The sequence below is a fragment of the Schistocerca gregaria genome, chromosome 1 (genome assembly GCF_023897955.1).
Source record: "Schistocerca gregaria isolate iqSchGreg1 chromosome 1, iqSchGreg1.2, whole genome shotgun sequence".
Lineage (NCBI taxonomy): Eukaryota > Metazoa > Arthropoda > Insecta > Orthoptera > Acrididae > Schistocerca > Schistocerca gregaria.
In genome coordinates, this window is record NC_064920.1 from 419,091,124 (window position 1) to 419,109,513 (window position 18,390).

The following is an 18,390-nucleotide window of genomic DNA, read 5'->3' on the forward strand; positions in this document are numbered from 1 at the left end:
AAACTGGAACGTTCCACATGGCATTGTAGTCTAGCAAGGAACTTGAACTACGTCCACTTAGTTTACTTTCATATTTCTCAACAACGCATGTCACAAACTAAACATCCTTTCATTATTATTTAATTACTTGTGAAACGCTGAAAGCATATATATCCTGCGCAGACTTTCAGCATAAGTACAGACACAGTTTCGCAGATTTTCGTCTCTCAGGTTGCCACGTACTCGCTTTAAAGCACTCCTGTTAATCGACACCATGTACAACGTTTGCAGTCTCGTTATGCAGACGTCGAAGCTATTTCCAAGCTAAACAACTTGTAATTTCTGGACAGTTTTAACGTAAAAGAATTTATCTTTGAAACTGGAATTACTTTGATGATCGATCAGCTACATCTGCAGCGTGGAAATCAATAACGGGGTAACTGCCAAAAGGAACTTTTTTTGAGTTACACCCGAACAACCCTCCCCCCATGAACCATGAACGTTGCCGTTGGTGGGGAGGCTTGCGTCCCTCAGCGATACAGATAGCCGTACCGTAGGTGCAACCACAACGGAGGGGTATCTGTTGAGAGGCCAGACAAACGTGTAGTTCCTGAAGAGGGGCAGCAGCCTTTTCAGTAGTTGCAAGAGCAACAGTCTGGATGATTGACTGATCTGGCCTTGTAACAATTACCAAAACGGCCTTGCTGTGCTGGTACTGCGAACGGCTGAAAGCAAGGGGAAACTACGGCCCTAATTTTTCCCGAGGGCATACAGCTTTACTGTATGATTAAATGATGATGGCGTCCTGTTGGGTAAAATATTCCGGAGGTAAAATAGTCCCCCATTCGGATCTCCGGGCGGGGACTACTCAAGAGGATGTCGTTATCAGGAGACAGAAAACTGGCGTTCTACGGATCGGAACGTGGAATGTCAGATCACTTAATCTGCCAGGTAGGTTAGAAAATTTAAAAAGGGAAATGGATAGGTTAAAGTTAGATATAGTGGGAATTAGTGAAGTTCGGTGGCAGGAGGAACAAGATTTCTGGTCAGGTGACTTCAGGGTTATAAACACAAAATCAAATATCGGTAACGCAGAAGTAGGTTTAATAATGAATAGGAAAAGAGGAATGCGGGTAAGCTGCTACAAACAGCATAGTGAACGCATTATTGTGGCCAAGATAGATACGAAGCCCACACCTACTACAGTAGTACAAGTTTATATGTCAACTAGCTCTGCAGATGACGAAGAAATTGAAGAAATGTACGATGAAATAAAAGAAATTATTCAGATAGTGAAGGGAGATGAAAATTTAATAGTCATGGGTGACTGGAATTCGAGTGTAGGAAAAGGGAGAGAAGGAAACTTAGTAGGTGGATATGCATTGGAGCTAATAAATGGAATAGGAAGCCGCATGGTAGAATTTTGCACAGATCACAACTTAATCATAGCTAACACTTGGTTTAAGAATCATGAAAGAAGGTTGTATACATGAAAGAACCCTGGAGATACTAAAAGGTATCAGATAGATTATATAATGGTAAGACAGAGATTTAGGAACCAGGTTTTAAATTGTAAGACATTTCCAGGGGCAGATGTGGACTCTGACCACAAGCTTTCGAAATGTAGATTAAAACTGAAAAAACTGCAAAAAGGAGGGAATTTAAGGAGATGGGACGTGGATAAACTGAAAGAACCAGAGGTTGTAGAGAGTTTCAGGGAGACCATAAGGGAACAATTGACAGTATGAGGGAAAGAAATACAGTAGAACAAGAATAGGTAGCTTTGAGGGATGAAGTAGTGAAGGCAGCAGAGGATCAAGTAGGTAAAAAGACGAGAGCTAGTAGAAATCCTTGGGTAACAAAAGAAATATTGAATTTAATTGATTAAAGGAGAAAATATAAAAATGCAATAAATGAAGCAGGCAAAAAGGAATACAAACGTCTCCAAAATGAGATCGACAGGAAATGCAAAATGGCTAAGCAAGGATGGCTAGAGGACAAATGTAAGGATGTAGAGGCTTATCTCACTAGGGGTAAGATAGATACTACCTACAGGAAAATTAAGAGACCTTTGGAGATAAGAGAACCACTTGTATGAACATCAAGAGCTCAAATGGAAACCCAGTTCTAAGCAAAGAAGGGAAAGCAGAACGGTGGAAGGAGTATATAGAAGGTCTATACAAGGGCGATGTACTTCAGGACAACATTATGGAAATGGGAGAGGATGTAGATGAAGATGAAATGGGAGATACGATACTGCGTATAGAGTTTGACAGAGCACTGAAAGACCTGAGTCGAAACAAGGCCCCCGGAGTAGACAACATTCCATTGGAACTACTGACGGCCTTGGGAGAGCCAGTCCTGACAAAACTCTACCATCTGGTGAGCAAGATGTATGAAACAGGCGAAATACCCTCAGACTTCAAGAAAAATATAATAATTCCAATCCCAAAGAAAGCAGGTGTTGACAGATGCGAAAATTACCGAACAATCAGTTTAATAAGCCACAGCTGCAAAATACTTACACGAATTCTTTACAGACGAATGGAAAAACTAGTAGAAGCCGACCTCGGGGAAGATCAGTTTAGATTCCGTAGAAATACTGGAACACGTGAGGCAATACTGACCTTACGACTTATCTTAGAAGAAAGATTAAGGAAAGGCAAACCTACCTTTCTAGCATTTGTAGACTTAGAGAAAGCTTTTGACAATGTTGACTGGAATACTCTCTTTCAAATTCTAAGGGTGGTAGGGGTAAAATACAGGGAGCGAAAGGCTATTTACAATTTGTACAGAAACCAGATGGCAGTTATAAGAGTCGAGGGACATGAAAGGGAAGCAGTGGTTGGGAAGGGAGTAAGACAGGGTTGTAGCCTCTCCCCGATGTTATTCAATCTGTGTATTGAGCAAGCATTAAAGGAAACAAAAGAAAAAATTCGGAGTAGGTATTAAAATCCATGGAGAAGAAATAAAAACTTTGAGGTTCGCCGATGACATTGTAATTCTGTCAGAGACGGCAAAGGACTTGGAAGAGCAGTTGAACGGAATGGACAGTGTCTTGAAAGGAGGATATAAGATGAACATCAACAAAAGCAAAACGAGGATAATGGAATGTAGTCGAATTAAGTAGGGTGATGCTGAGGGAATTAGATTTGGAAATGAGACACTTAAAGTAGTAAAGGAGTTTTGCTATTTAGGAAGTAAAATAACTGATGATGGTCGAAGTAGAGAGGATATAAAATGTAGACTGGCAATGGCAAGGAAAGCGTTTCTGAAGAAGAGAAATTTGTTAACATCGAATATAGATTTAAGTGTCAGGAAGTCATTTCTGAAAATATTTGTTTGGAGTGTAGCCATGTATGGAAGTGAAACATGGACGATAACTAGTTTGGACAAGAAGAGAATAGAAGCTTTCGAAATGTGGTGCTACAGAAGAATACTGAAGATAAGGTGGATAGATCACGTAACTAATGAGGAGGTATTGAATAGGATTGGGGAGAAGAGAAGTTTATGGCACAACTTGACTAGAAGAAGGGATCGGTTGGTAGGACATGTTTTGAGGCATCAAGGGATCACCAATTTAGTATTGGAGGGCAGCGTGGAGGGTAAAAATCGTAGAGGGAGACCAAGAGATGAATACACTAAGGAGATTCAGAAGGATGTAGGTTGCAGTAGGTACTGGGAGATGAAGAAGCTTGCACAGGATAGAGTAGCATGGAGAGCTGCATCAAACCAGTCTCAGGACTGAAGACCACAACAACAAGAAACCGAACAACCAAGCGAAGTGCAGTTGTGCACAACCTGAAAAGCGCTATTAGTTGATATGAGCCCCGAGCATAAGCGACATGTGCCGGCCCACTGATGAAGCTAAAGCGGGCTAAGTGTTGTTTGCTCCGACGTGACAGAGGTTTTGCCCAGACTGAAAAACTTAAAGAGGCTGCAAGAATGTCAGAGTGTCAAGTACCGAAGAACACTGTAAAACGTACGGAGAATGCGACAACTAATAATCCATTTGTGGTTACTATATGCGCCAGCCTGAGAAAATTTTTATTTTTAAAAAAAGCAGCCGATACACATACTGAGACAGCAAAAATAAATATTTCTAAACGTAATTCGTTTGAAGTGAAAAAATTGCACCTGGAGTCGTCAAGACGAGAACAATGTTTAATGGACTTGAAGACTGGAGCACCTACAAGATTTTCAAGAACGGGATTACTGCTGATATAATAAAGAACCTAATTTTACTGTCACAGCTATGTAAAAGTAACTTGTGAACTGAAAAGATAAAGGATCTGCAACACATGCTGCGGTATCTGAAAGTCACAAACTGTTTTGTATTCCGGGCGACCGCAGCTGTTGAAAGGCATGATGTTAGATAGAACTCCGCTAGCAGCTGGTAAAATTGTTGTTTATTAAAACACAACCAGTTGCAACAACGTTGAAAGATCATAGGCATACCCATCGCTGAATAGTAAAGAAATGAATAGTAAAGTTTGACTAGGAACTTTTATTCATGCCATAACGATAGGACTACGGTTCTTCACAAAATTTTTTACATTAATTTTTATGCCAATCTGTGATGCCTCAAAAAGGCGAAACACGTCATTTCCTGTAAATAAAAAAGATTTAACTACCATGACTGTCATTTTTCAAGATGTAAAACTTTTATTTATAACAAAACTGAAAAATGCTTGAGATTTATGTCGATAACTGTGTGGCATTTAGCACGTTCGTCATTTTTGCGAATAAAAATATTTTTATTGATAAAAGGAAGGGAACTTAAAACAAAATTGCGAGACGTGCGGGTTAGCCAAGCGGTCTTGGGCGCCTTTCACGGTTCACGCGGCTCTCCCCGTCGGAGGTACGAGTCCTCCCTCGGGCAGGGGTGTGTGCGTTGTTCTTCGCATAAGTTACTTTTAGTTAGATTGAGCAGTGAGTAATCTTAGGGACCGATGCCCTCGGTTTGTTCCCATAAGACCTAACCACAAATTTCCAAAATTTCTTGTGTAATCTTCGAAATGTTAAGATCCAGACTTCTTGCGCCAATTATAATCCCACTTTCAAATTCGGCTAACGACTTGCTGCTACATTCACTACATACCTGTCATAACTGACGGCTCGCATATCTTACGCACTGCCGCCCCCCCCCCCCCAACCCCCCCCCCCCCGCTCCCCCTCCCCATCATCCCTGTCACTAAATTCGGGCGTCGTAGGCGATATGCGACAAATCTTCAAACCCCACGACCCTTCCATTCACTTCAGACCACTCAGATTAAATAATAATACGAAATCCGAAACCTCTGTGATCGTGCATCTATTTGCATAATTGCAGGACCATGTCGTTGGTAAAGAATACCACATAAGGTACGGAAATTTTACCAATCATAATCTGTCCATCATGTTTAATCTTGTAACAATGATCAAGTACAGTATATAACTTGTAGAATGCGTCGTCACAACCAAGAGACACCACTGTCCATATCTACTCGAAATATAGGACATTTGGAGCATCAATAACTGCAGTGGTCAGTAGTTAATCCTCTGTGTTGATACAGATATTACGGATTTCATGTAAGTAATATCTCGACTGCGCAGCTGTTGACACGGTATTGGACGTATATAACACACCCGGTGATCAAGAAAAAGTGTGTGGTTCACTCCATACAGAGAGTAAGTAAGTTAGTGATTCAAATGAGACTCTAAACGTGCAAATTGTAATGGTACAGCTTTTGGGAGCTGTGAAACCACATCAGTATTCGAGCTTAACAACCTTACAAGCTTACGCCGCTATCAAAGATATTTCTGTGTTAAGTTATTAATACTAAGTTCTTTGTGATTTCATGGCTGTTGTGAGGGCGGACGAGTGATAATAAATAGACAGAGATGATGACAAGGTGTAGGATTATTGTCCTTCAATTTTGCAGCTATTGGTTGCTACCAATTCAAGAGTTGACAGTTTCGCCAAGATGGCGATTTCCGATCGAGATACCTCTTCGTACGTAGTTTGAACCACAGGTGTACACATTCCGCTTTTAGCCTGCCCATGCTTGCCAGTAAGCCAGGCAGGCAAATTGCCCCACGTTATCAGCAGAACGGACAGGCTCCTTTACTTATATCCATCCCATCCAATCAAAGGCTAAAAGAGTCTTGCTTCCCCTGCCATCTTCCACTGGTGCTACACTAAGCAGCAATTTATTCTGTACACTCTCATTATAGTATTATGAGTGTGGTTCGTAAGCTGATGAAAAATCTCGACTATCACATGACGAGACTCAATAAAATACATATTCATTTTGAATCATTAGAGCCCAGAAAATGGTGGATGTTATTTGTCCTTTTTTTTTCTTTTTCGGTGTCGGCTTTTATTTTAACTGAGTTGGGCTACAACTTCTGTCCTTATTTTTATATTTAGAATCTTCTTCCTTTATATCATGCCACAAGGTAGAACCACACCTATAGAAGGAAAAGGGTCTGATGCTATAACCACGGTTACGTCAAGAAGCGTGGTGATGGGCGCTCGTTTCAAAGCTGTACAGCTGCGAACGCGGTTTCATCTTTCACAGAGAGACTATTATGGAATCGGCGAGTCTCATAGAATTCTCGTGTACTGCGCCATCTTTATCTAATGAAAGAGTATGAATAACAAGGAAATCGATAGAAAATGCCAAGACCGTAGTTTTTAAGGTTGTCCACTTGGTAAGTCAGAGGGGGCTACAAACTGTGGTCTGGTACGCTCATCACACGTTCTTAATGCGAAACAGAGCCTACACCATAAAAATTATATCAGCGCTTAGCTGACAACGATATTTTTAGATAGTACTACAGCCGGCCGCGGTGGTCTAGCGGTTCTAGGCGCTCTGCCTGGAACCGCGCGACTGCTACGGTCGCAGGTTCGAATCCTGCCTCGGGCATGGATGTGTGTGATGTCCTTAGGTTAATAAGGTTTAAGAAGTTCTAAGTTCTAGGGGACTGTGACCACAGATGTTAAGTCCCATATTGCTCAGAGCCATTTGAACCATTTTTAGATAGTACTACAGTGAACATAGTAGCATCCTCCTCAGCCCACATAACAAGATTTGCTGCATGAGAACTACAATTTCAAGTGTTTAACACCACATGTTTGATGAGAATCGCAGCACAACGAGCATGAATCGGGGAGGCAATATTACGTACGCTATGGAGAGTATTCTTCCGGGTCACTCTGGGGGTCTACGATTGCTACAAAACTCACCTTGAAAGCTGCTGGACAGAATAATAACTTTACGCAGAACTGTGGCTGTAAGTACGAACTTTGACTTTCGCGGGTGTTGTAGTTCTTTAATGGATGCAGGAGTGAGGAACAGATGCTGTTAATGAACAGAGAATTCAGATATTAATTTATTTTACGTCTAACACCAGGTCCGCAGCTCGTGGTCTCGCGATAGCGTTCTCGCTTCCCGAGCACGCAGTCCCGGATTCGATTCCCGGCGAGGTCAGGAATTTTCAGCTGCCCCGAGATGACTGGGTGTTGTTGTCTTAATCATCATCATTCATCCCAATTACAGTCGGAGGAAGGCAACTACAAACCACTTCCCCTACGCTCTGTCAAGAAGCACGGGACATCATTTACATTTCCACATCTAATAGCAAATAGTAACATTAATATATAATTTTCTAGCAGTGTCAGTTGGCAGCAGTAGATTTGAATGCATAAATACGTAAAGATACAAAATATTTATAAATCTGTCAGTCTTCCACATAGAGTATATTCAGAAAATGTCGAGCCCTGGCCACTATGAAAGTCTGTAAATATTATTCTGCTGGCAAACACTCAAAATGGCGTGGGTCTACGAATGTTGGAAATGAAGTACACCTGCCGCTGGAGCTGCGGAAGGGATGCTTGCATCTCATTGGCACAGGCGTAATCTTTCGTGGCAGCGTTCTCGTGTTATGGTGACAGCTATAGGAAACATGGCGGTGTTGTTGGCGGCAAGTATATTTCAAAGTACGGCCGACCGATACCACAGCGGGCTGTTACTTTTCTTCTGTTGTGGTTAGAAGAAAGAGAGTGTTTATCCGCAGGGCCTACTCGGGTGACTCAGTTGATAAGAGAACTGACCTTCAAATGCGAAGTTGGCAAACTGATTAATCTGCCAGGTATTTTCGTGACTAACCGCAAACTTCTGCAAAGTGGGTGATTCATTCTGAGATAATATTACTGACGACCACTTCTGTTCCGTATTGTCAAATATTTACCGAGCAAGAAATTTAATTTCTTGCGACATTTGTCCACACTACAACGCCAAAATAATTCTTAACTTCCAAAGCACCATGATGAATTTCACGATTCTGGTTCCTAACCTGGAAACAACGCTACCAGATATTGCTGGAATTTACTCGATGGAAGGAAGAATAGAATTTATCGTCTTGTCGGCAGTGATTTCATTGGAAATGGAGCACAAACTGGTATTACGAAAGGGTGAGTGAAGGAAATCGGCCACGTCATTTTCATAGGAACCATCCCGGTGTTTGCCTGTAGCGATTTAGGGAAACTAAGTAAAACCAAAATCTGGATGCCTAGATGGGGATTTGAGCACCGTCCTTCCAAATGCGACTCCAGTGTGCTAACTACTGCGCCGTATTGCTCCGTGAAATTACTTGACGCCCTGCTCATAACTCTCAGGTCATCTTTTTGTATTTCAGTGAACTTTCGGGACGTGTGCATAGATTCGTTGAGAATCTGAGACGAGATACGTAGAAAGGATAAAATATGTTACGTTACATTATTATATTCTGGCTACTTGTTATCCTGATCAGGAAAATAGTGATGCAAGAAAACTTGTGGATAGAATACAAACTATTCGAGGACTGACAAACGTTCTAAGCAGCCAAACAAAAATAAACCAAACTTTCAAATATCACGGAAAGGGTCGTCACTGTTCAAGATATGTCATGTATTATGTCCGAATGTTGCGGTTAGATTAGGGATGGCCAAGATTTCGGCTTTTGGGCCATGTCCTGGCACACGAGTCACACAGCGCTCGTTCTCTCTGCACCCTTAACCCACCGCCATACCACGTCGGCTGAGACCAAGGAAGGGAGACAGGGGGAAACTGTGAATGCGCCGTATTTAAATAGCAGTGCAGTCGCGCTGCATATGACTCAGCTTTATATTTCACATTTCTCAACAACACAGATAGCAAACAAAACAAATTTACATATTGTTTAATTAATTTTGGCTGACTGAAGACTTAATGCGAACTATCAGCATATTGACAGATGCTGACACTTTCTCAGATTTTCGCATAAAAAATGTTCAAATGTGTGTGACATCTTATGGGACGTAACTGCTAAGGTCATCAGTCCCTACACACTATTTAACCTAAATTATGCTAAGGACAAACACACACACACACACACACACACACACACACACACATGCCCGAGGGTGGACTCGAACCTCCGCCGGGGTCAGCCGCACAGGATTTTCGCATAAAGGAGCCATCTAATCATGATGGATTTAGTTCTGTAACCGAAAGAACGAGTTTCACACCAATATGTTTGTTGAAATATTGCAGCACTTTTACAGCCTTAATATGCAGACATGGAAGCGCAGAAAGTTCTTGCCATTGCAACAGGAAGTACTTTGCATATCTATCAGTTTCATATGCACATATGGTGCACTTTCAACTGAAAAGGGAACGGTCTCAAAAACTGCTCTAAAACAGATAAATGATTGGCAGTGTTCTCAAAATTTTTTAAGAAAATAACCTTGTAATTCTTTCAAGGCCACAGTGAATTCTTAAAATCTATCGTCTTCCTTAATGTCAGTTAGCTTAGGGAACTGGACTGTGTTCGTCAAAATGCGATATCATTAAAATGTTTCCCAATCAAATCACACTGGTAATCTATTACTGTGGACAGCGTTAATTCAAGTCCACTTAAAATGTGACGTCTGCAATCCGTTCCGAATGTTCTAATTTTCGTTCCTGATCAGCCTTTTCCTTCATAAGTTCAACAATAGCGAGTTTGAAATAGAAAAATGTTTTTCGGTATGCCTCTTGACTTAACCAACGTAGTTTGCCCCTTGACTTTAACAAACGTAGTTTTCAGCAATCTAGTCATTCACATCTTGTGAATGACTTGATTCATGATAACGACATCGCTCGACTAGAGTGGTCAGCATGTTCTCCAGAAATCAATGCATCTTGCATCCATGCAAGACGACGTGCTACTGGATATTAGAGGTACCGGTGTCTACACTAATCTGGAACACCACCTCTGAAGGTCTTCCAGTATGGCGGTACAACACGCAGTGTGTGCTTTCCATGAGCAATAAAAAGGGCGAAATTGAAGTTTATGTTGATCTCTAATCCAATTTTCTGTACAGGTTCCGGAACTCTCGGAACCGAGGTGATGTAAATTTTTTTTATGTATTTGGTAACAGTAAGTTCCCATGATTATGCGTTCTATTACTATTCAGTATCAGTATAATGTATCATTAAGAACCGATATTATCACGGAAAAGACAATGTTCGATATTGTAAGACACTTTCTGACAGCCTTGTAATTGTAGCTCTTCTACTTTCGACGTAATTAAGTACGACAATATTTATAGAAATGTCTTGAAGATAGAGGACAGCATATTAATATTTCGGTTAACCACCACAGGTACACAGCAATGTCAAAATACTTCAGTGGGAAGAAACGGCACGACTATCCACTATATATATATATATATATATATATATATATATATATATATATATATATATATATATATATATATATATATATGTGTGTGTGTGTGTGTGTGTGTCAAGAATAAATAAAGAATTGATCCCACATGTGATTTAACGAACACAATGCACTGTGGAAGACAGATGTTTCTCATAACGCAACAGTCAGATGTCACTGAGTGCTACGATGAATGAAACCCGCAACGAATTGTGAAAAAACGAAATTTTCCACGGCCATATCCATCTTTTGGGACAGCACGTCTGACTCGTACTTTTTTTCTCGCGAAAGAATGTTTTGCTTATCACCGTAAAGAACCGATCTTGCTGTACTGAACCGCCTACGTCACAACAATACCTCATTGTGATTAATCATAACGGCGGCAGTGATCTAATTACGACAGTTTAATCAGAAAAAGAAATTCTGAGTTGGTATTCTCACCATGATTGTCTCGTAGGATATTGTAGTACCATGATCCTAACACAAAATATTGTACACAGAATACTTAGGACTAAAATAGTCTTCACTATCAACTTCGTCGAGAATTAAGATTTTTCAACATTCCATGAGTCTTATTAAAACATGAGTTCGGAGGTAGCTGGCTCTAGAAATAATAATTTAAAACTACAACAATAATCACTAAGAAAAAGAAACAGAATATAAAGTCAAGTAGTACTTTGATTTTAAAACCTATGAGCTATAGCTCGTTCAGCAACAACGCTACAAATAGCCGAAAGACAACGCTTATTATAACGAGCTGTGTTACTTCACTGTCTTTACAGTTAGTGTTTACGAATGCAATATTTTCTAAAAAAAAAAGTTCCTCCATTCAAACACATTTGGAGGTATTTCACCTTCCACTACACACGTACATTGGTATATCACCTGGTTTGATCTATCAACGGTTGCTTAAATATACCCTACGTAGATCGGTGGTCAGACGACGTGGCTTCTATTTACTGGCCTACGCTGTTCCGATCGATGCTCCACTTCTTGCGACACGCAACGAAGACCATTAGGGGTAACAGGTTGAACAACCGATGAGTCTCTCTCTCCTTCACAGCCACTACGTCACTGACACGAACAATGACTGCTTTGTAAACAAGCAGAAGAACAAAATCGTAAACAGCGGAGTTGGAAGCTAACAATGTATATATAACAAGTATCGTACACTGTAAGACTGCAGGCTTCAAAATAAAGGCCTTGTTGTGATCGTGTTCGCGTTCGTCTTCAGAATTAACCTTCACAATCCACATTTTGACCCCTCTGCTGGTATCTTCATAATTTTCTGGTGTCCCCAGTTGGCTGTACATGACACATAGAAAGTCAATGGCGATTTTAGGAGACGCAGGAGTTCAGGACTCGTTTGTATTAATGCTGTTTGATTTACGAAAACAATATTGGCAGCCTTCCATGACTTAATGAACACTGCAGAGCGATGCAAAGGTACAAAAAAAATGTTGCACATAACATTCGTATTTGAATACAAGAAATTATTCTGCGGCAAAAGACATATCCGTATATCTTACATGCCGCCAGCTCCTTCCACCCCCGGTCCCATGGTTTAGGAAGACATGTGGAACACGCATACATACAGATATATGTACATCCATTTTCATAATATGTATGAATTCAACGGTAAAATAGAAGAACAAAAATGTCAGCACATTTCTAAACAGTTTCCTCAAACTGTCGCTCGAAAGCACTAGTACCAAAGACGGTGATTTACGAAGCGAAGAAAAAGCCTCTGTATTGCAATTTGCGGAAAGTTTCTTACAACAATTGAACGTGCGTTCTGTATTAATTTCAAGACTTTCCGTCTTCTTTTTACGAAGAAATCATTTTCCTAATTATGTTATCTTTGTGTACCACTATAACGCAGAAGATTTCGAGAGAGACCAGGTATTGTGGTTCACTTGTACAACGTTACTCTCAGAATGTCATTTTATTTATCCATATCAACTGTAAATTACGCTTTTCAGCAGATTACCATCATAACATTCAAGATCAAAGAAATAATACAGGGGATTGTCAGTCTTTTTGCGATTAATCTCACTACTTACAAGCGTAAAGCATTTATATTTAAACTTCTATACCTCTTAAGAGATAATTCTTCGCTGAAAAGAAAAAAGACAAACTTAATTCGTGCGTAATTCTAATTAACCAGACTAAGTATATACTAATGAGAAAGCTATTCGGCGGAGAGAAGCTTTGTTCACTTTAAACAATGTAGAATTTAGAGAGCTTCACATTTACATAATAATAAATAAATGAATGCTTGCTTCACCAGGACAAGATGAAGCCCATAAATTAATAACCGCAACGTCTGTTTATGGAGATTTTGAGTTGAAAGACACACGAATTCAGTAAAAAAACTGAAATACAAACAGCTGACACGTTAAATTAAGCATATTGAGCGGGAAAAAGATCCTTGACTAAAAAGTGTTATGTAGGTGATAATTTTTCTCTTGATAGACCAAGATGCATTCTGTAAACTACATGAATAATACATTAACTCTGAGATAAAAATATCCTGAAATTCAGGAAAGAATACTTAATAAAAAGCACAAACTAGAATTTTCCAAAACTTCACTGTCGCCCACAATACCGTTCACCATTTCTTATATCAACCACAAGCAAACAAGTATACAGCCAACAGAACCAATATGATCACAGCACACAGTCTTCATCTACATAAAGAACTGAACATTATTAAAGACAGTGAATGGATACTACCGTAACATCTTTAACAGCGTCTCCCACACACAGGAAAATGTGACAGTAACAACAAAAAATACACAAACAAAATTCAAACTGTTTTTTTCTCGTACTTGGGAAATACCTCACATAGACAGTAACAACAAAAAATACACAAACAAAATTCAAACTGTTTTTTCTCATACTCGGGAAATACTTCACATACAACTGCAAATCCGTTCAAAGTAAAAATATGTGTTTTATTTTCAGCTAAACACAATAAAATCTGATCCACAGTATAACCATTAAGATAGACAGTTATAGCAAAACTGGCGTTTTTAATACAAATTGTCCAACCTGTAGATCATTCAATATGACAAAACAATTTGCCATAAATTGTCCACAACTGGCTAGTTCACTGATTACATTCACTATTAACATTACATAGACGTGTTACACCAGCACACAATAATATTCTGTTGCTGTTATTGTGATTTGCAATCCAAAGATTGGTTTGAGGCAGCACTCCACGAATAACTTCTGAAACTCACATCAACTTGAAATTACTTAGCGTAATCAAGGCTTGGCCTGTCTCTGCAGTTTCTGCTCCCTCTCCCACAGTTGTCTCTATTACCGAACTGTCGCTACCTTGTTGGCTCGTGATATCCTATCTCACTGTCTCTTCTTTTAGTAAAACTGTGCTATTAACTTCTTTTCTTCTGTTCCTCTTCATTAGTTAGCTTACTACCCGCCTAACTGTCTGCATTCGTGTGAAGCACTACTTTTCAAATTCTTCTTGTAGTATATCCACAGCGTATCATAAGCACATTTGATTTCCTTATAACGTCACACTCCACACTCCTTATAACGCCACTGTGTTGCTAGTGATTCCCTAACACAGAACTTTATATTATATGTTAACGTATTTATCTTTTTCAGAAAAGATTTTCATATTGTTATCAGCATGCATTTCATATCCTTTTCACGTCTACCATCGTCAATTACTTTGTTACCCTAAAGCAAATATGGTTTACAACCTTCGTGTCTCATTTCTTACTCTCAGTATCATCTGATTTTTTACAACTACATTTCACTACCCTTGTTTTGCTTTGGCTGTTGTCCACCTTATAAACTTTTTTCAAGACAAGATCTGTCCATTCAACTCTTCTTGCAAGTCCTTTACCTTTTACATGAGAGTCTATTCAGTAAACAGTAAAATTTTTATTTCTCCTCCCTGAACTTTAATTCCTTGTCCTAATTCCTCCTTAGCTTTCTTTCCTGCTTGCACTATGTATAGATCGAATAATATGGGGGATAGGCTACAACCCTACTAACTACTACCTTCCTTTCATGTCCTTCAGCTGTTATAACTGCAATCTGGTTTCGCTACAAGTTACCTTACGTTCCCTGTATTTTATCTCTGATGATTTCAAAATGTCCTGTGATTTTCAATTACATTAACAAAGCTTTTTCTAATTCTACAAACTTTATTATTGTGGGTTTACCTCTTTAATTATTTCTAAGATCAGTCGTATAGTCTTAATTGCTTCACATTACACTTTCTGGAACCCAAATCAATTTTACCAAACATCATGAGAATGATTGTCAAAAAATCGTTTGTTGATTTTGATGTAAAAAAATCGTTTGTTGATTTTGATGTAAAACATCATGATAATCTTGTTAACGGCTGAAACAGCAAATTGGATATAAATTATTGCAAGCTATGAAAGCATTGGAAGAACTGAAAAACAATCCCTTTGCTGTGATGTAGAAATAAAATTTTTATGATTTATTTTTTACTTGCAATTAAAGAATACAGAAGGTCAAGGTTCTAGCAGTAGAGGAAATATTCTGATTTTTTCATTATAATTATATGGGGCCGAAAGAAGTAGAGAAGCTAACACTTGATTCCCAAAAGATGTCGAGGGCATAAAGTACGAAACAAAAAGCCAATTGGAGAAACTTTAAACAAAACAAGGTGTTTTTATTTTGAGTACATGCAATTTTCACTAAAATATAAAGAACATAGCAGAACAGTAACAGTCACTCATTTTTACTGTTTTTGTTTTGCATTACATTACCCACCTTCAGGTGACACACAGTTGTATTTACCGTTGATTTGTTTCTGCTCCCTACTCATAACCTGGTTGCCTATCTCACAAACGTTACAGACATCCATATTGCTCAATTTCCTGTACAAAACGGGCAACTACATGATGATGGAAAAGTAGAAACAGGCGAAATGTGATAACGATCTGTATAAATAACATAAAAATGGAGAACAGAATACGAAATGAATAGCTTAAAGTGCAAGAAGATACAGTCACTATGGAGTCTTTACTTACTTTTTGTTTTTCTTTACTTATAGAAGGACGGGAAGGAAGCTGTCCTAAACTGTTTATGGATAAATTCTGTGATACGCTTCACTAATTAAAAAAACCACACAAAAGTCAAATGTGAAGAGTGGAATTCGCGTCCACGTTATGAGTCTCATTGTCGTATCTTCTACATCTGTTCACTCGGTCATTCGAAATTCTCATTTTGAAAATCTGTTGTTTGAATGCATGTAGAAACATTCTCAGACTTCCTGCTGCATCAGTTCAGAGCAAAACATCAAGCTTTCAACAGTGTCCATCATCGTCTTCGTCAGGACCAACCAAGGAGGTTAGAATAATGGGAGATGGCACTACCTACTCCTAGCATAACCATCGATTGAAGCCAGGGGCACCATCTTGCTGAGCCCAGAAAGTGAGTTTTTTGATTAAATGCTGTGCGACACTTGCCATCCCAGCTTTCATACATTTAATAAGCAGTCACTTTTGAGTATGTGTTTTAATACAGTATAGAGTATCACTGCACTGCAGTACGAATACTCACTCGAGACAAAATGTTATGAACACATCATTATGGTGGTGCTGGTTTCATCTCCTCTTTTTCTAACCTCTTTGGGAGCAACTAAACGTTAAAACTGCTACTGTGACGGCCTTATACAGCCCAAAGACAGCGGCTGATTGGTCGATAGTTACATCATGCTGTCGCAAATGGTGTCAATATCTGCGCTGGTGGTGCCACCGTTCCCGCCCTAGCATAAACATTGCGACGAATATTTCTGACAATTCTCTGCATCGAGAGCTCGCTTCCAAGCACCGCTAAGATTATGACCGCCCTCAGGTTGAAGGTTTTCTTACACATTCTTATTTTTACAGCCTCTTAAATTACAGAGTCCCAGCACGTGGGAGCCTCGGACAAAACTTTTGTTTCGTCAAACAGTATTTTATGTTTGTCAGTGAGGCTGTACTCAGTAACTGCAGATTTCTCCAGTTCTCGATTGTTTATTTGCCGTCGATGTCGTGCACAGTGATCGGAAACGGTGCGAATTGACTGACCGATATTATTGCTCTTGCATTCACATGGGATATTGTAAATCCCAGAATGCCGAGACCAAGACTGCGCGTAGCATCTGCTTTGTCTTCTCAGGAGGTCGTAAAATAAATCTGATACTTCGTCTTCCCGGAACTGTGCCCATTCTGCTGAATGTAGCGCCATAGAAGGGAATGACTGCAATCGGTGACGCATCACGTGAATGCTCAACATTCTCAGAATTCCTTTTCTTGGAGGACGTTGACTTGGTATCACGTGGCCCATAGCCATTCTTTCGGAATATGAACATCACATGATTAATTTCGGAATCTAAGTGGTCCTCGGCAGAAACTGCTTTTGCTTTGTTTACCAGTGTATTCAAAGCTGCCCTTTTCGAGGCTGAATGGCATAAACTCTTGGCGTTAACATATAAATCAGTGTGCGTCGGCCTGCGGTACACTGAGTGACCGAGACGTCCGTCCCACTGTATGGCTCAAATGGCTCTGAGCACCATGGGAATTAACAGCTCAGGCCATCAGTCCCCTAGAAGTTAGAACTACTTAAACCTAACTAACCTAAGGACATTACACACATCCACGCCCGAGGAAGGATTCGAACCTGCGACAGTAGCGGTTGCGCGGTTCCAGACTGAAGGGCCTAGAAGCGCTCGGCCACATCGGCCGACCATCCCACTGTTCCAGAACATCTAGAAACGGCAGCATTCCCTCTTTCTCTGTCTCGACGGTGAACTGGCTGTTTGGGTGCATGCAGTTCATAAGTTTCTGGAAGTTCCCAAGAGCTTCCACCCCATGTGGCCACACCAGAAACGTGTTGTCAACATAACGGTGAAATGAAGACGGACGAAGGGGAGCCGAATTCCATGCACGTTCCTCAAAACGTTCTATAAAAAATTGGCCATTTCTGGGGACAACGGAGAACCCGTCATTCCATAAAATTTACCGCCGTACAACAAGCTGTGCTCGCTACAACATGTCGGAACAAATTTACCGTTTCAGGAGGAAAATGCTCTGCCAACAGTTTCAATGTGACCTCCACAGGAACTTTTGTAAACCATGGGACCACATTCGGGATGTCTGTACTAGTGCTTTGACCAACTCTAATCCACTTAATTTTCTCAATGAACATCTGACAGTTTTTGATGCGATGTTCACAGCTGCCAACTACCGGAGTCGTCAACTTATTTATACATTAGTTCTCAGTTGTATCAGTCTTTAAGCTGAAATCATTTTTGAAATGATGTATGCTTATATACCTACTGTTAAACGAAACACGGCAACTGCTTCATCCCCTTAGTGATTACTGTCACACTCGACGCTACCGCTACCTACCTGCCAGTTGTGCGACAGCAGGTACGTCGTTTCCGCGTTTGCTGCACGTGGCGCCTTGTTTTCCGCATTTTCCCCAGCAGATTTAGGGCCAATATCGGGAGAGGGCGGGCGGCAATTACGCCGGGCCCACTCGATGAAAGAGCCGCTACGATTTACGACCGTGACGCTGTGGCTGGCTGTAACCAGCACACGCGGCCATTCCTTGGGATGAGGAAATTTCCGTCTCATTGACGACCATTTCATGGACGCGAACAGTTAACCTCACATCTCCATTACTTGCAACACGATT